This window comes from Lytechinus variegatus, chromosome 18, assembly GCF_018143015.1.
Source record: "Lytechinus variegatus isolate NC3 chromosome 18, Lvar_3.0, whole genome shotgun sequence".
Lineage (NCBI taxonomy): Eukaryota > Metazoa > Echinodermata > Echinoidea > Temnopleuroida > Toxopneustidae > Lytechinus > Lytechinus variegatus.
The window spans coordinates 3,425,357-3,441,158 of record NC_054757.1 but is presented as its reverse complement, the minus strand read 5'-3'; the positions used below and the strand labels follow the sequence as shown (position 1 = coordinate 3,441,158).

The window sequence follows — 15,802 nt, the reverse complement described above, 5'->3', positions numbered from 1 at the left end:
ACTTTTGTTGGGGTGGACGTGTCCTTTAACCCTATCTAGGCCGGGGTATTTTGGGAGTTCATATGGCCGGGGGGGGGGGGCCTCCCAGGCCCCCCCTAAGATCTCGGCCGTCGACCGCGCGATCGCGCCGAAAATTGGCACGCGGTTGCCTGGGACATAATCTACAAGATCGTATAGTAATTTATTTCATGCGAATTGCTATTACGTGATTATGCTAATTTATGCGTAATTAGTATGCGAAATCATACTTTTTCCTCTAACTCCCTTAATAAAGCTGCAAATGTACTAATTCTTGGTATAGAAACTCTTTGTGCTGTTCTTAGCAAGTGTACATGAAAAAAATTGCGATATCAAATCATTTTCTTATGTATTATATTGTTTTTTGCAATTTCTTATGTATTTCTCTGTTTTTTTGACCTTTTGTTTTTCATTGTTTTTTCAATTAAATTTGTTGGGGACTCTTCTGTGATCATAAAAAGCATAAAATAATTACATTTAGACCAGCAAAACTAAAAATAATCATGCATTTATGAATTTTGGTTGAAAACACAATTTGCATTGACTTTGTACACGAAATCACGTTTTTGAGCAATTTTTGGTCTGACATGCACTTACATAATGTTGCGTAATTTCGGAACCACGTACCCGGGTGACGCAAAATTGGTCTCAAAAGTTGCGCAAGACTTGAAAGTAAAAAGTCAGCGAGCGGCGCGGTCAAAAAATTTTGCGCGGTGAAAATATCGCACAATTTGTTGAGGGGGGGGGCCTCCGAGGCCCCCCCCGGCCTAGATAGGGTTAATATCATGAATGGGAGATTAGGGGATGTCTTGGGGTGTGTGATTTTATAAAAAAGCTTTCACATCAATTTATCATTAGTCAAAATTTCAGGGTCAGATATGGTCCTCAACTTATGCCATTCAGGCATTGCAAAAGGATTTTCCCTATCTCATAATAACAACAAGTTCTCAGAATTCTAAGAGCTATTATTGAAGGATAAGTCCACCCCGACAAAAAGTTGATGTGAATAAAAAGAGATAAATCCAACAAGCATAACACTGAAAATTTGATCAAATTCGGATGTAAAATAAGAAAGTTATGACATTTTAAAGTTTTGCTTAATTTCACAAAACAGTTATATGCACATCCTGGTTGGTACGTAAATGAGGGGAGTGATGACCTCACTCACTATTTCTTTTGTATTTTGTTATAAGAAATGTGAAATATTCTATTCATTTTCATTTTCTAATTCATTTTCTCTTTCATTTATCATTTTAATAATGCTTCTCAGCAAATCAAAAGAATATCATTGAAATTGTCAGGGCAGGGTTCAGCTGGCAATTAAACACCCCCAAGTAATTGTTGTGATTTGAGATACAATTACTTCCTTTCTTCACTTTTTTTCAGGTTTGGAATGTGAAGCCCACAATAATCCACCTGATTTCTTTCTTGATGTGATTATCAAGAACTCAAGCACAGCGCCCTCAATAGAACGAGACCCCGACAGTCATTCATCCGTCAAACTCGGTGAGTTCCAAACAAAATTTGTATAAAAAGTACAATGGAAATATTTACAATCGCAATATGAGTAACTTGTTTTAATAAAGAAAGACAAATATACGTAACTATTTTAGTAGATTACGACTCAGGACTCTGCCATTAAATTGTTATGCCAATGCTTCCACAACTCTGATGTATACCTCTTACAGATGTGCAATGGGTTAACCAATATACTTACAATAGTATTTTCAGAAATGTCAATGGTGCCTCTTCTTTAAAGTTCAAGGGTAATAACTGTTATGGCTCATGAACACCTAGATAGAATATACATGAAAGACATAACTTAATCATTATGACAGACAATTTGTCTGAAAAATAAAATCCACCATGGGTCAAACGAGTGCTTAATGATGATAGATGGATTTCCTTCTTGTTGAAACATTATGGCGTTGATATTCACAATCAGCATGGAATTAGGCGTTGATATTCACAATCAGCATGGAATTAGGGGTCGATATTCACAATCAGCATGGAATTAGGCGTCAATATTCACAATCAGCATGGAATTAGGCGTCGATATTCACAATCAGCATGGAATTAGGCGTTGATATTCACAATCAGCACGGAATTAGGGGTCGATATTCACAATCAGCATGGAATTAGGTGTCGATATTCACAATCAGCATGGAATTAGGCGTCGATATTCACAATCAGCATGGAATTAGGCGTCAATATTCACAATCAGCATGGAATTAGGCGTCGATATTCACAATCAGCATGGAATTAGGCGTCGATATTCACAATCAGCATGGAATTAGGCGTCGATATTCACAATCAGCATGGAATTAGGGGTCGATATTCACAATCAGCATGGAATTAGGCGTCGATATTCACAATCAGCATGGAATTAGGCGTCGATATTCACAATCAGCATGGAATTAGGCGTCGATATTCACAATCTGCATGGAATTAGGCGTCGATATTCACAATCAGCATGGAATTAGGCGTCGATATTCACAATCAGCATGGAATTAGGCGTCGATATTCACAATCAGCATGGAATTAGGGGTCGATATTCACAATCAGCATGGAATTAGGCGTCGATATTCACAATCAGCATGGAATTAGGCGTCGATATTCACAATCAGCATGGAATTAGGCGTCGATGTTCACAATCAGCATGGAATTAGGCGTCGATATTCACAATCAGCATGGAATTAGGCGTCGATGTTCACAATCAGCATGGAATTAGGCGTCGATATTCACAATCAGCATGGAATTAGGCGTCGATATTCACAATCAGCATGCAATTAGGCGTCGATATTCACAATCAGCATGGAATTAGGCGTCGATGTTCACAATCAGCATGGAATTAGGCGTCGATATTCACAATCTGCATGGAATTAGGCGTCGATATTCACAATCTGCATGGAATTAGGCGTCAATATTCACAATCAGCATGGAATTAGGCGTCGATATTCACAATCAGCATGGAATTAGGCATCGATATTCACAATCAGCATGGAATTAGGCGTCAATATTCACAATCAGCATGGAATTAGGCATCGATATTCACAATCAGCATGGAATTAGGCGTCGATATTCACAATCAGCATGGAATTAGGCGTCGATATTCACAATCTGCATGGAATTAGGCGTCAATATTCACAATCAGCATGGAATTAGGTGTCGATATTCACAATCAGCATGGAATTAGGTGTCGATATTCACAATCAGCATGGAAGTAGGTGTCGATATTCACAATCAGCATGGAATAAGATGTCGATATTCACAATCAGCATGGAATTAGGTGTCGATATTCACAATCAGCATTTAAGTAGGTGTCGATATTCACAATCAGCATGGAATAAGATGTCGATATTCACAATCAGCATGGAATTAGGTGTCGATATTCACAATCAGCATGGAAGTAGGTGTCGATATTCACAATCAGCATGGAGTTAGGCGTCGATATTTACAATCAGCATGGAATTAGGTGTCGATATTCACAATCAGCATGGAATTAGGCATCGATATTCACAATCAGCATGGAATTAGGCGTCAATATTCACAATCAGCATGGAATTAGGTGTCGATATTCACAATCAGCATGGAATTAGGTGTCGATATTCACAATCAGCATGGAATTAGGTGTCGATATTCACAATCAGCATGGAATTATGTGTCGATATTCACAATCAGCATGGAATTATGTGTCGATATTCACAATCAGCATGGAATTAGGCGTTGATATTTACAATCAGCATGGAATTAGGTGTCGATATTCACAATCAGCATGGAATTAGGCGTTGATATTTACAATCAGCATGGAATTAGGTGTCAATATTCACAATCAGCATGGAATTAGGTGTCAATATTCACAATCAGCATGGAATTAGGCGTTGATATTCACAATCAGCATGAAATTAGGTGTCGATATTCACAATCAGCATGGAATTAGGCGTTGATATTTACAATCAGCATGGAATTAGGTGTCAATATTCACAATCAGCATGGAATGAGGCGTCGATATTCACAATCAGCATGGAATTAGGCGTCGATATTCACAATCAGCATGGAATTAGGCGTCAATATTCACAATCAGCATGGAATGAGGCGTCGATATTCACAATCAGCATGGAATTAGGCGTCAATATTCACAATCAGCATGGAATTAGGCGTCAATATTCACAATCAGCATGGAATTATGTGTCGATATTCACAATCAGCATGGAATTAGGTGTCAGCATGGAATTAGGCGTCAATATTCACAATCAGCATGGAATTAGGTGTCGATATTCACAATCAGCATGGAATTATGTGTCGATATTCACAATCAGCATGGAATTATGTGTCGATATTCACAATCAGCATGGAATTAGGCGTTGATATTTACAATCAGCATGGAATTAGGTGTCGATATTCACAATCAGCATGGAATTAGGCGTTGATATTTACAATCAGCATGGAATTAGGTGTCAATATTCACAATCAGCATGGAATTAGGTGTCAATATTCACAATCAGCATGGAATTAGGCGTTGATATTCACAATCAGCATGAAATTAGGTGTCGATATTCACAATCAGCATGGAATTAGGCGTTGATATTTACAATCAGCATGGAATTAGGTGTCAATATTCACAATCAGCATGGAATGAGGCGTCGATATTCACAATCAGCATGGAATTAGGCGTCGATATTCACAATCAGCATGGAATTAGGCGTCAATATTCACAATCAGCATGGAATGAGGCGTCGATATTCACAATCAGCATGGAATTAGGCGTCAATATTCACAATCAGCATGGAATTAGGCGTCAATATTCACAATCAGCATGGAATTATGTGTCGATATTCACAATCAGCATGGAATTAGGTGTCAGCATGGAATTACGCGTCAATATTCACAATCAGCATGGAATTAGGCGTCAATATTCACAATCAGCATGGAATTATGTGTCGATATTCACAATCAGCATGGAATTAGGTGTCGATATTCACAATCAGCATGGAATTAGGTGTCGATATTCACAATCAGCATGGAATTAGGCGTTGATATTTACAATCAGCATGGAATTAGGTGTCGATATTCACAATCAGCATGGAATTAGGTGTCGATATTCACAATCGGCATGGAATTAGGTGTCGATATTCACAATCAGCATGGAATTAGGTGTCGATATTCACAATCGGCATGGAATTATGTGTCGATATTCACAATCAGCATGGAGTTAGGCGTCGATATTCACAATCAGCATGGAATTAGGTGTCGATATTCACAATCAGCATGGAATTAGGTGTTGATATTCACAATCAGCATGGAATTAGGTGTCGATATTCACAATCAGCATGGAATAAGATGTCGATATTCACAATCAGCATGGAGTTAGGCGTCGATATTCACAATCAGCATGGAATTAGGCGTCGATATTCACAATCAGCATGGAATTAGGCGTCGATATTCACAATCAGCATGGAATTAGGCGTCGTTATTCACAATCAGCATGGAATTAGGCGTCGATATTCACAATCAGCATGGAATTAGGCATCGATATTCACAATCAGCATGGAATTAGGCGTCAATATTCACAATCAGCATGGAATTAGGCGTCGATATTCACAATCAGCATGGAATTAGGCGTTGATATTCACAATCAGCATGGAATTAGGCGTCGATATTCACAATCAGCATGGAATTAGGCGTCGATATTCACAATCAGCATGGAATTAGGCGTCGATATTCACAATCAGCATGGAGTTAGGCGTCGATATTCACAATCAGCATGGAGTTAGGCGTCGATATTCACAATCAGCATGGAATTAGGTGTCGATATTCACAATCAGCATGGAGTTAGGTGTCGATATTCACAATCAGCATGGAATTAGGTGTCGATATTCACAATCAGCATGGAATTAGGTGTCGATATTCACAATCAGCATGGAATTAGGTGTCGATATTCACAATCAGCATGGAATTAGGTGTCGATATTCACAATCAGCATGGAATTAGGTGTCGATATTCACAATCAGCATGGAATTAGGTGTCAATATTCACAATCAGCATGGAATTATCAAAATAACACTTTATTTCTAAGTGCTGCCTACTATTACCCTGGCTTTAGCATGGTTACCCTAATCGGGCACTTGACCGCATTCAAGGAATTCTTTCCTTCTGGGTACCCATTTATTACACCAAGGTGGAAATGTAGATAAATGCCTTGCCAAAGGATGTGATTGCTATGGCGGGATTTGAATCCCAGACCTTGAGTTGAGTTAATTAACATTAACATATTTACAGGAATGAATATATTTATAATACATATTTACAAGAATGTATTTATATAACATGAATCCTATAAATGCAATTTATAACGTATCATGAGCATAGTCTATATAAAAGCATAATATGATACCCCATGCGATACCAGCCTATAATACGAAAGAGTAACATCATGTGGTTTGTCTTGATGCAGTTTCACCTGACAAGAAGCAAATCACCATAAAAATTTATCATATGCATGAACATAAATTATAAATGGTATGGGTGATTTTGTACCAAAAATTAGCACAAGGGCTAGTCAAGAATGATTCCCCAAAATGATCAAAGTGCAATGTATCTACTCTACTAAACAAATTTCTTTGATTTTTTTTATTCCAAACTCATATTAATCATCAAACTTCATTAATCAAGTGATTTTTCATATTTTTATGAAATACAGACCGTGTTCTTTTCTCTTGAATACTCTTGGGCAAACTATTCCAAAACTTCGCTCCAACAAAAGATATAGAAAAAGTGCCATGGGTCGTGTTACATTTGTTCATGTTCATTTGTTACACCAATATACAATATAAAATCAATCACAAAACATATATCATGAGATGGTTAGGACCAAAATGAAGCCGAAGCTTGTGAATATTGGCCCTTTACATAAAATATATAAAATACATTATGAAAACAATGTCAACAGAATAGATTAACAAATAATCGATCAAGAAATACTTACATACATACACAACCTACAAACACCCTTACACACACACACAGGACCACACATACATACAAACAAGGAGCATATATTTCATTAAGTAATTGTTTTTTACAGAGTTTTTTAAATCTAGATAAAGTAGTACTTTCCTGGATTGATTTATGTAAATTATTTCAATATTTGATACCATCGTAGGAAAGAGATATTAATGACGAGGTTAAACGTAATTTGGGAAGATGAAATTGATTTTTCTGGCGAGTTGAATAGGAATTGACATTATGATTATGAATGAATATCAATATATTGCAAAATTTTAGAGGAATCATTTTGTTTTTGATTAGATACATAAATATTAGTGAATTAAGAATAGTCATTTTCTGAATAGGCAAGATATTTAGTTCTTTAAATAAATTTTGGGGAGTCTCAAAGACTGTGGTTCAGAGACTGGAGCCTTCTTCACTTAGCAAAAACACCCCTAGATTATAAATCATCTTCCTTTCTCATTATAGAAGCTAAGCTGGAGGAAGGCGTGGCCACCACTGAAATGGACAACATGAACGCTGCTACAGTGGATCTCACAAAGAGTTATAAGAGTTCTCGTTTCTTTCATGAGGTAGAAGCAAAAGCAGCAGAGATCATTAAACTTCATGATAACAACCCTGGAACTATCACTCTCCCAGACTATGATTATGCATCAGGATTTTTTACTCAGGTTGGTTAATATTAAAAAAAGTCTATCTTAACCCTTATTAGACAGGGGGTGTCAATTTTACCCCCCCCCCTATCGTCACTAAGCTTGCGTGCAAATGTTTTCACTAAGCCGTTGCGCGAAATTTTTTGACCACGCCCCTCGCCGACTTTTTACTTTCGAGTATTGTGCATCTTTTTAGACTAACTTTGCGACATTTGGTTATGCGGTTACGAAATTCGGCAACATTTTGTTGGTGCATGTCAAGACCCAAAATTGCTTGAAAACTTGATTCCGAGCACTAAGTCAATGCAAATAGTGCTTTTAGCCCAAAAGCATAAATGTATGATTATTTTTACTTTTGTGAGTTTAAATAGATGTATTTTTTTTTGCTATTTATCATCGCAAATGGATCCCGACAAAGTTCATTGGAGGAAAAATAAAAAACAAAATTTAAAAAAAAAACCAAAGAAATACATAAGAATAAAAAAAATACATTTGAAATTGATTGTATGTTTGCAATTTTTGTTAGAAATGTAAAAATTCTCACCAAAAATTTGCATTCTACTAGCTATATAAATAGAGTTAAAGGCAAAAACATATAAAAAATTTGGGCAAATTTCATATGCTTATTTGCATTATTAATTAATAAAAATATAAACAATTAATTTTTTGAAAATTTTACTATACAGTTTTGCAGTTTACATCCGGCTCTATGCCTGTGCAAATTTTCGCGGTGATCGCGCAGTCAGCGACGGAGATCGGGGGGGGGGGGGGGGGGGGGGCGCGTCAAATAGCCCAGTTAAAATAAGGTTAAGTTTTAGTAATTTCTCCTAAAAGTGCATATCACTGTTCCAATCATCACCAAATTAAATTAATGCATGTGCCCCAAAACAGTATGGTGTGATGGATATAAACTTCAGATGTGTTTTATTGAATAAACTTAAACATTTTACATAAAAAATCAATTTGATTGTGTGCTGATTAACATAAAGTATCTGCATATTCATATCTTGTTTATTGTCTCCCTTGCATATATACATATAGCATAGTGAGTCTATAGTCTGGTTTGTTTTATTGCAGGTCTCTGTGGTAGCTAGAAGAGCTGCTATCAATTATAGAAGGAGTATTCAAGTATCAGTTGTACCGGTAAGCTCAACCTAATACTTTCTGAATTTTTTATACCCCCTGAAAACCATAAATGTTTCCATAAAGAGATTCATCAGGGGCCCGTTGCAGAAAGAGTTGCAATCAATCGCAACTCTAAAAATCATGCGCAACTTAATTTTTAACCAATCAACAGTGTGCATTTTGGATTTGCGATTGATTTTTGGACTTGCGTTTAAACGCAACTCTTTCTGCAACGGACCCCAGGGGTAGAATTCAGTTCAAACAAATTTTCATCTTTCCACAATCAATTTGGTTTTTACCTTGTGAGCTTTCACGTACTCTTTTCTGCAGGCGTCGGACTTGCGCTGACGGGACGTAGATGGGGTAGTATCGGCAACGCGGAAGTTAGTGAGAATGGGAGTGTTGGTAGTAGAAAGTTAGTGAAACTGCAAGGACCTTTGGGATAAGAAAGGCTGAACGCAAACAAGAAGCAGAGACTCTTCTAAGCAAAGCACACTTCACAGGATCAAGAAAGAAGGAGGCCGAGTAAACCGTCGGCTATTGCTGAACATGTAGCCCAAAGGAACCACTCAATAAATTGGAAAAAAGCCAGATCCAAGCTAGAGATGACATTAATACACAAGATGGATCAGGAAGGCCATTCACATGAACAGAGCCACTGGACAACATAAACTTTCTACTATGTACATTCTCATTGTCACAGACTTCCGCGCTGCCGATACTACCCCATCTACGGCGAGTCAGGGTTAGTCTGAAGAAGCCTGCAGAAACGAGTAGGTGATGTCACAAGGTTGTCTGCACAGCTTTGGACCATTATGGGTGCTCATGTTGTAAGAGATGGATGGCCAAGAACCCAGGTTAAGATATGGCTCCTGCATCTGAAGCAATATTTGATTGCTTCATGTCCCATCATTGGCGGCGGAAGCAAAAAAATTTATGGGGGGTCTACCTGAAATTTTGGGATGGACACAGGTGAAAAATTTGACAAGCAAAAAAAATGGAGGGGGGGGGTCCACCTGAAATTTTAGGATGGACAGAGACAAAAAATTTGACAAGCAAAAAAAAAAATGTTATCAACAAAAAAATTTAGGGGGGGGGGATAGGCCCCTTGCTTCCGCCGCCTTTGTGTCCCATAGAGTGTGTGCTTTGATAGTGAGTCATGTGACATCATGATTGGACTCACATCTTTAGATAATATCAGTTTTTTTCCAGATACTATGCTACAAAATCAAGCACTTTAATCATTTGAAGTTTTCCATCAGTTTTTATTCTCTATTAATAAACCGTTCTAACAGTTTTCTGTGAAAATGTTCTTTTACCGTGTTTTTGTTTGCTTTTCTTCCTCCTAGTTGGTAATGGCGTCCTTCATTGCGTTAATAATGGGTATGGTGTATTTCCAGGTGGACACGTCATTTCCAGCTGGCACTCAAAACAGGTATTTGGTACAATTATATTTTTAATTCATTTCAATTAGATTATTGTCTGTACATGTAATTTGAATGATTGTACGTGGTCTACTTTTAGTGTAGAAGACGCCTTATAAACCCCAGACTGACTTTTTTTTGTAACAATGTCAGATCCTTTCCTTGATTTTGATAGGTGGATAGGTACATATGTCCAATAGTTACCATAGAAACAGATAAAACAGACTGGGATTATACATCTTTCATGGCAAGCTTCCCTCAAATCACAGAGTGCCAGCCGCACAGATACATTGTTAGAGTAAGCCCAGTCACATCTTCCAGATTGTGACGTCAATGGCCTGTATTCTGAAGTCAGGTTTAACTAACACTACGGTCTAACTCTGTGCTAAAATTATGGGGAGCCAAGAGTTCAAAAATTCTGTTTATACTGTATATTTCTTATGTTTACTTTTTTGTTTCCTTTCGCTTTCATATGAAGAAAATACTTCAGTTATCATTCCCAGACAATTATGAACAATTTGGGTGTCATATGAGTTAATATATTGAATGTGTACTGTTAGGGTTTTGTGCTACCATTGGCTCTCCTTAGTTAAACCACAACTTTAAACCAGGGTTTATTTAAGCCCGAGTTCAAAATAGGGGCCAATATATTGATTTCAATGTTTAAGTAATGCATTGTAACATCATTAGGTATCACTGCCACATTACCAGTTGTAACAGGGCCTCTGTTAAAACATTAGTAGCGCTCACAACGTTTCTGTGTGGTCAGTACAGGCCATCACAATAATGATGTTTTTCTTTTGTTTCCTTTGTCTTTTATTGTTTAGAACTGGTTCCTTCTTCTTTGCAAGTATCTTCATGGTCTTTAGTAATATCAGTGCCTTGGAACTGTTTGTAGATGAACGTAAAATATTCATGTGAGTTGAACAAAATCATTTCTCCCTGTACCAGGTGCAATCAATAACAGATTCTGTTAGCTGCTTGAATGCAACTTATTAAGATGGTAGAATATATATTTTTCATGATTCCAATATTTTATTAATCAATGTTCTCTGTGTGTAAATATTTAGACATACTTGATATGAGATGGATAGATTCTTATTAAAGTTTGATGATATTTCTGTAAATGATAGATAAGAATCATTTCATGTATGACTCAATGCCTTTTTGATTTGACTGTCAAATTGTGATGAGCAAAAGAAATATATAAAAACATGCCATGGCTAGCAGTCGAACCCTCATCCCTCAGATTGAAAGACGAAAGTCATCACCACAACGCCCCCACTTGTGCAAACTTTGTTAAATTGTGAAATCTAACCTGATGCCATTAAATAAAGACCATGTGTGAAGGTGTATCAATGTTTGGAAAAAAAACCAGAGGGCTGTTTCATAAAGCTGTTCGTAAGTTAAGAGCAACTCTAAGGGGGTGTTGCAAGAAAACATTTGCGATCAATTGCAAATATTCTGTTGCAATTTTACAACTGATAGATCAATGTTAGCTGTAGGAAAAATTGGATTACACTTCTTTTTTCAAGGAGCAGATTAGCAATCAATCGCTAATTTGCAATTAACTGGAAGACATATGATTGATTTAGGGACCAAAAATAGACTTGTGATTGATTGCAAGTTTCTTGCACACCCCATTAATATGAACATTTCTAGTGGTAAATGATATTCACCATTAAATGTTCATTGGTGATTATTTAGAGTGTAAGAAAGAAATTTTCATTGGTGATTATTTAGAGCGTAAGAAAGGAATTTTCAAATGCGTAAGAAAGGTTCACGAGTTCTTGAAGTCACTCTTCACTTACAAACAGCTTTATGAAACATCCCCTAGATACTTGGTTGGCATGCCATGCTTATTTTGCTAAGCTCTCAACTAGTACACAACTTCTTCCAGTATCCTGTGTCACATATTATTTTTATTCATATATTGAGACATGTGGGTGGTCATTTTATTGGATTATTTTCAAAATCATTTTGGAAATTGTAACCACAACTGGCATTCATATCTGCATTTGTTGTTCTATTGAAAATAATTTGTATTTGTTTTCCATCAGCCATGAGTCGGGAAGCGGTTTCTATCGGACTTCCTCATATTTCATCTCTAAGGTCTTATGTGATTTGGTACCAATGAGGATTCTTCCCACGGTAGTTTTTGCCCTTATCTATTACTGGATGATAGGTAAGTTATCTATCTTTCTATCTTTGTGTTTCTTGTTGATTGTGAATCAATTTATTATTCAATCATATTTTATTGTGATTGCTTTCCTTCAGCAAGAAATTTACCCTCATTGTGCTGCACTCGACCCAGGGTAGGATTTATTCCTTGAATGCGTTAGTGCATATATATGACGGCTCAGCTACAGCCGGGTTAATAATATGATGCCAAGTATCAAGCGCAGTAAAGTTTATGCAATTATAGTAGCTATGCTATATAAATCGACCATATTATTATTATTATTAGCAATGATATGACTTCAGTATGATTTTTTCTTCTTCATCAGATATCAACTCAGATCATTCAATGTTATTATTATCCCATGCAATATCAATCTTTATAAAACGGGTTCAAGGATGTAGCCAATGGTGAGTGCGTATTCAAGTCACGTGTTCATGCTTTAATTATGCGCAACCTTCCAGTCGTGCATTTTTCGTGCAGCACTGTGCATTTTTTGTGCAGCATTAGTTCCAATAGCACGTAAAAACTGATACGCCTTCAGTAAAAGAGGCTGGCTAGGATTTTGACGCGCTTACTTAGGCGCGCATAGTAGATACGCCTGTGATGTCATAATTGACAGTCTTGTGATCTCTTTGTCTGTGCGATCGTACACAAGTTGGAGGGATTTGAACAAGATTTCCATGAAAAAAAATCATTTTGCCGACCCGTTTTATAAAACAATGCACATTTTATGATTCGTGATGTTAGTGACGATGCGAGCAACTCTCGGGCATTCACAATATTATGCAAAAGCACTCGGCGCAAGCGCCTCTTGCTTTCGCATAATTGTAAATACCCTCGAGTGTGCTGCATCGTCATAACACACTCATAAATGTGCATTAATTGTATATTAAACAACCAATTCCAGTATTTGAACATTCTCTTCTAAATATTGAAACCTCTGCTAAATATTGTAAAACTCAATCCTCATGAAGTATCTGGCAACATCAAATTTTCCGAGAGTGCATGACATTGAATTGTAAAATTTGTATACAACTTATTATTAATTAAGTTGATTATGAATTATTATGTAATTGATAACAATTTAATTCGTGATTATGTGACTCAAGTATATTTTTTTTGGGCGCGTCATAGACTAGTGGTTCTGACTCTCGCCTTTCAAACAGAGGGTCGTGGGTTCAAATCCTAGCCATGGCGTGAGTTCCTTCAGCAAGAAATTTATCCACACTGTGCTGCACTCGTCCAAGGTGAGGCAAATGGGTACCGGCAGGAAGAAATTCCTCAAAACATTGTGCTCAACAGAATCGGTAGACTAGCTTAGCCGGGGTAATAGAGGAGCACCTTGGATCACCTAGCAAGGTGGACATGTGCGCTATACAAATCCTATATTATCATTTTTTTCATTTTATACCACTGTGAAATTCAACTTGTATGTTTATTTTTTATTCTGAATTCAGACACCATCTTTCTCTTTGTTCTGTGATACCTATTCCCAATTTTCATGTCAGGCGACATACTCCTCAATTTACTTGAATTATCTCATTCTGATAAAATTTACTGAGCTGTTCTACTCAATCCCAGCGTGTATATTTTTAACCTTCCTGGGCATTTCACTTGCAAGGATCGAGTATCAGGGATATATCAGTAGTAGTAAATCGGATCGGGGGTAACCCGAGCCCGAAACATCTAATGTTGGTGTAAAAAGTATACCCTTTCAAAAATGTATTCTACTTATGTTGTATCCTCACATATCGGACCCTATCATGCAAGTACTTGCTACCGAAAAGTGTACCTTTTTTTCTGCATTTCAATGATTTTGACCCCCTTTTTTAACATAAGGTATGTAATGTGCCATGTCCTGGAATAGATACCCTTTTAACTTGTATATTTTTTGACATGTTTGGTATCCACTATTCAATGGAGGAGGCCACCGTGGGGTGAAGGGCAATATTATGATAATGATAATATGTCAATTTATATAGCGCAGTTAGTGTGCATATACTCAACTGCGCTTTGATTCGTGGTATCATATTTTTACCCCTGCTGTAGCTAAGTTGCCATATTAATAGGCGCTAAAGCGTTCAAGGAACAAATCCTACCGGGTACCCATTCACCTCACCTGGGTCAAGTGCAGCACAATGTGGATAAATTTCTTGCCGAAGGAAATTACGCCATGGCTGGGATTCGAACCCACGACCCTCTGTTTCAAAGTCAGAAGACTAATCCACTGGGCCACAAGGCTCTACGATTGCCCTTGTGATTTTTTTTCCAAATGGCTCCTTAACATTTTTTTTTTCAGGATTTCGAGCCGAGGCCGGTGCATTCTTCATCTTTCTCTTGACATTGATACTGGTTACATTCTGTGGGACTGCCTTGGTCTTTCTTATCTCAATCAAGGTTGGCATTGTGAGTGTGGGTCTCAGTCTGGTAGCTGCATCAAATATCATCATGTTTGTAAGTACACTTACTATCTATAGAATCTTGCTAAAATTGTGCACATTGCAATCTTGGAAAACTTCAAAGCAGTCCAAATATTGTGGTGTTGAGCAAACCTTTACATGTGTATCTTGTCTTGCATTTAACTTTACAACTTGGAATTTTTGACAATATGAAGAAACAGAACTATTCTTTCATATAAGCTAATTTGATAAATTGTAGTTTTGAAAACCAAATTACTCTTTGGGCTGTTTTATACAGAGAATCTTCCCCGTCGACTTAATACAGTGTATGTCATTTTTGTATTTACTGTGGTGAAACTCTCTACGACGCATCAGTGCCTTTGAAAATGCAATTAATCACAATAGAGAGCTGAGACGCTTTTGTCAAAAGTTGGTGGAATGATTGCAACGGATGAACAATTGCAAATATGTCATCGTCCAGAGTCAAGAGATTCCAATGCTGTCTCGGTCCACCAACTACGACAAAAGCTTCTCAACTCTCCATTGTGATTTGACTTGCATTTTCATAGGAATTGGTGCGTTGGAGAGTTTCCCCGTAGTAAATGCGAAAAGTCCATATTGTTGGTTTTGGCATGGCTTATCACATGGCGAATATTGCCATATTAAAGGGGGTCTAACAATTTAGATAAATATTAATCATGATTTTTCTTTAATTTCAAGAAAATTTTCAGTTGATAATGTTCCTTATATTCTTATGAGTATAAAGCATGCCAAACGTCACATAAAAATTTGGGAGAAATGTATGATTTTCTTGGAAAAACCTCGGCCAGTCATTTTCATATTGAACAAAACAATGGTGCCCCGTTTCTGTGCACCCATTCACTTTGCAGACGATTCAGGAATTTTGATTTAAAAAGGATGCATTTGAGGCCGTCACATGAAATGCCAGAAATTCATAATTTTTCCATTATTTTGAGTCAGATTTTTAATGAA

At 37.1% G+C, this 15,802-nt stretch overlaps 1 pseudogene; it reads left to right on the top strand.

The window, feature by feature from the left end:
• Positions 1–15,802, top strand: part of LOC121431865 — a 45,241-nt pseudogene that overhangs the window by 25,962 nt on the left and 3,477 nt on the right.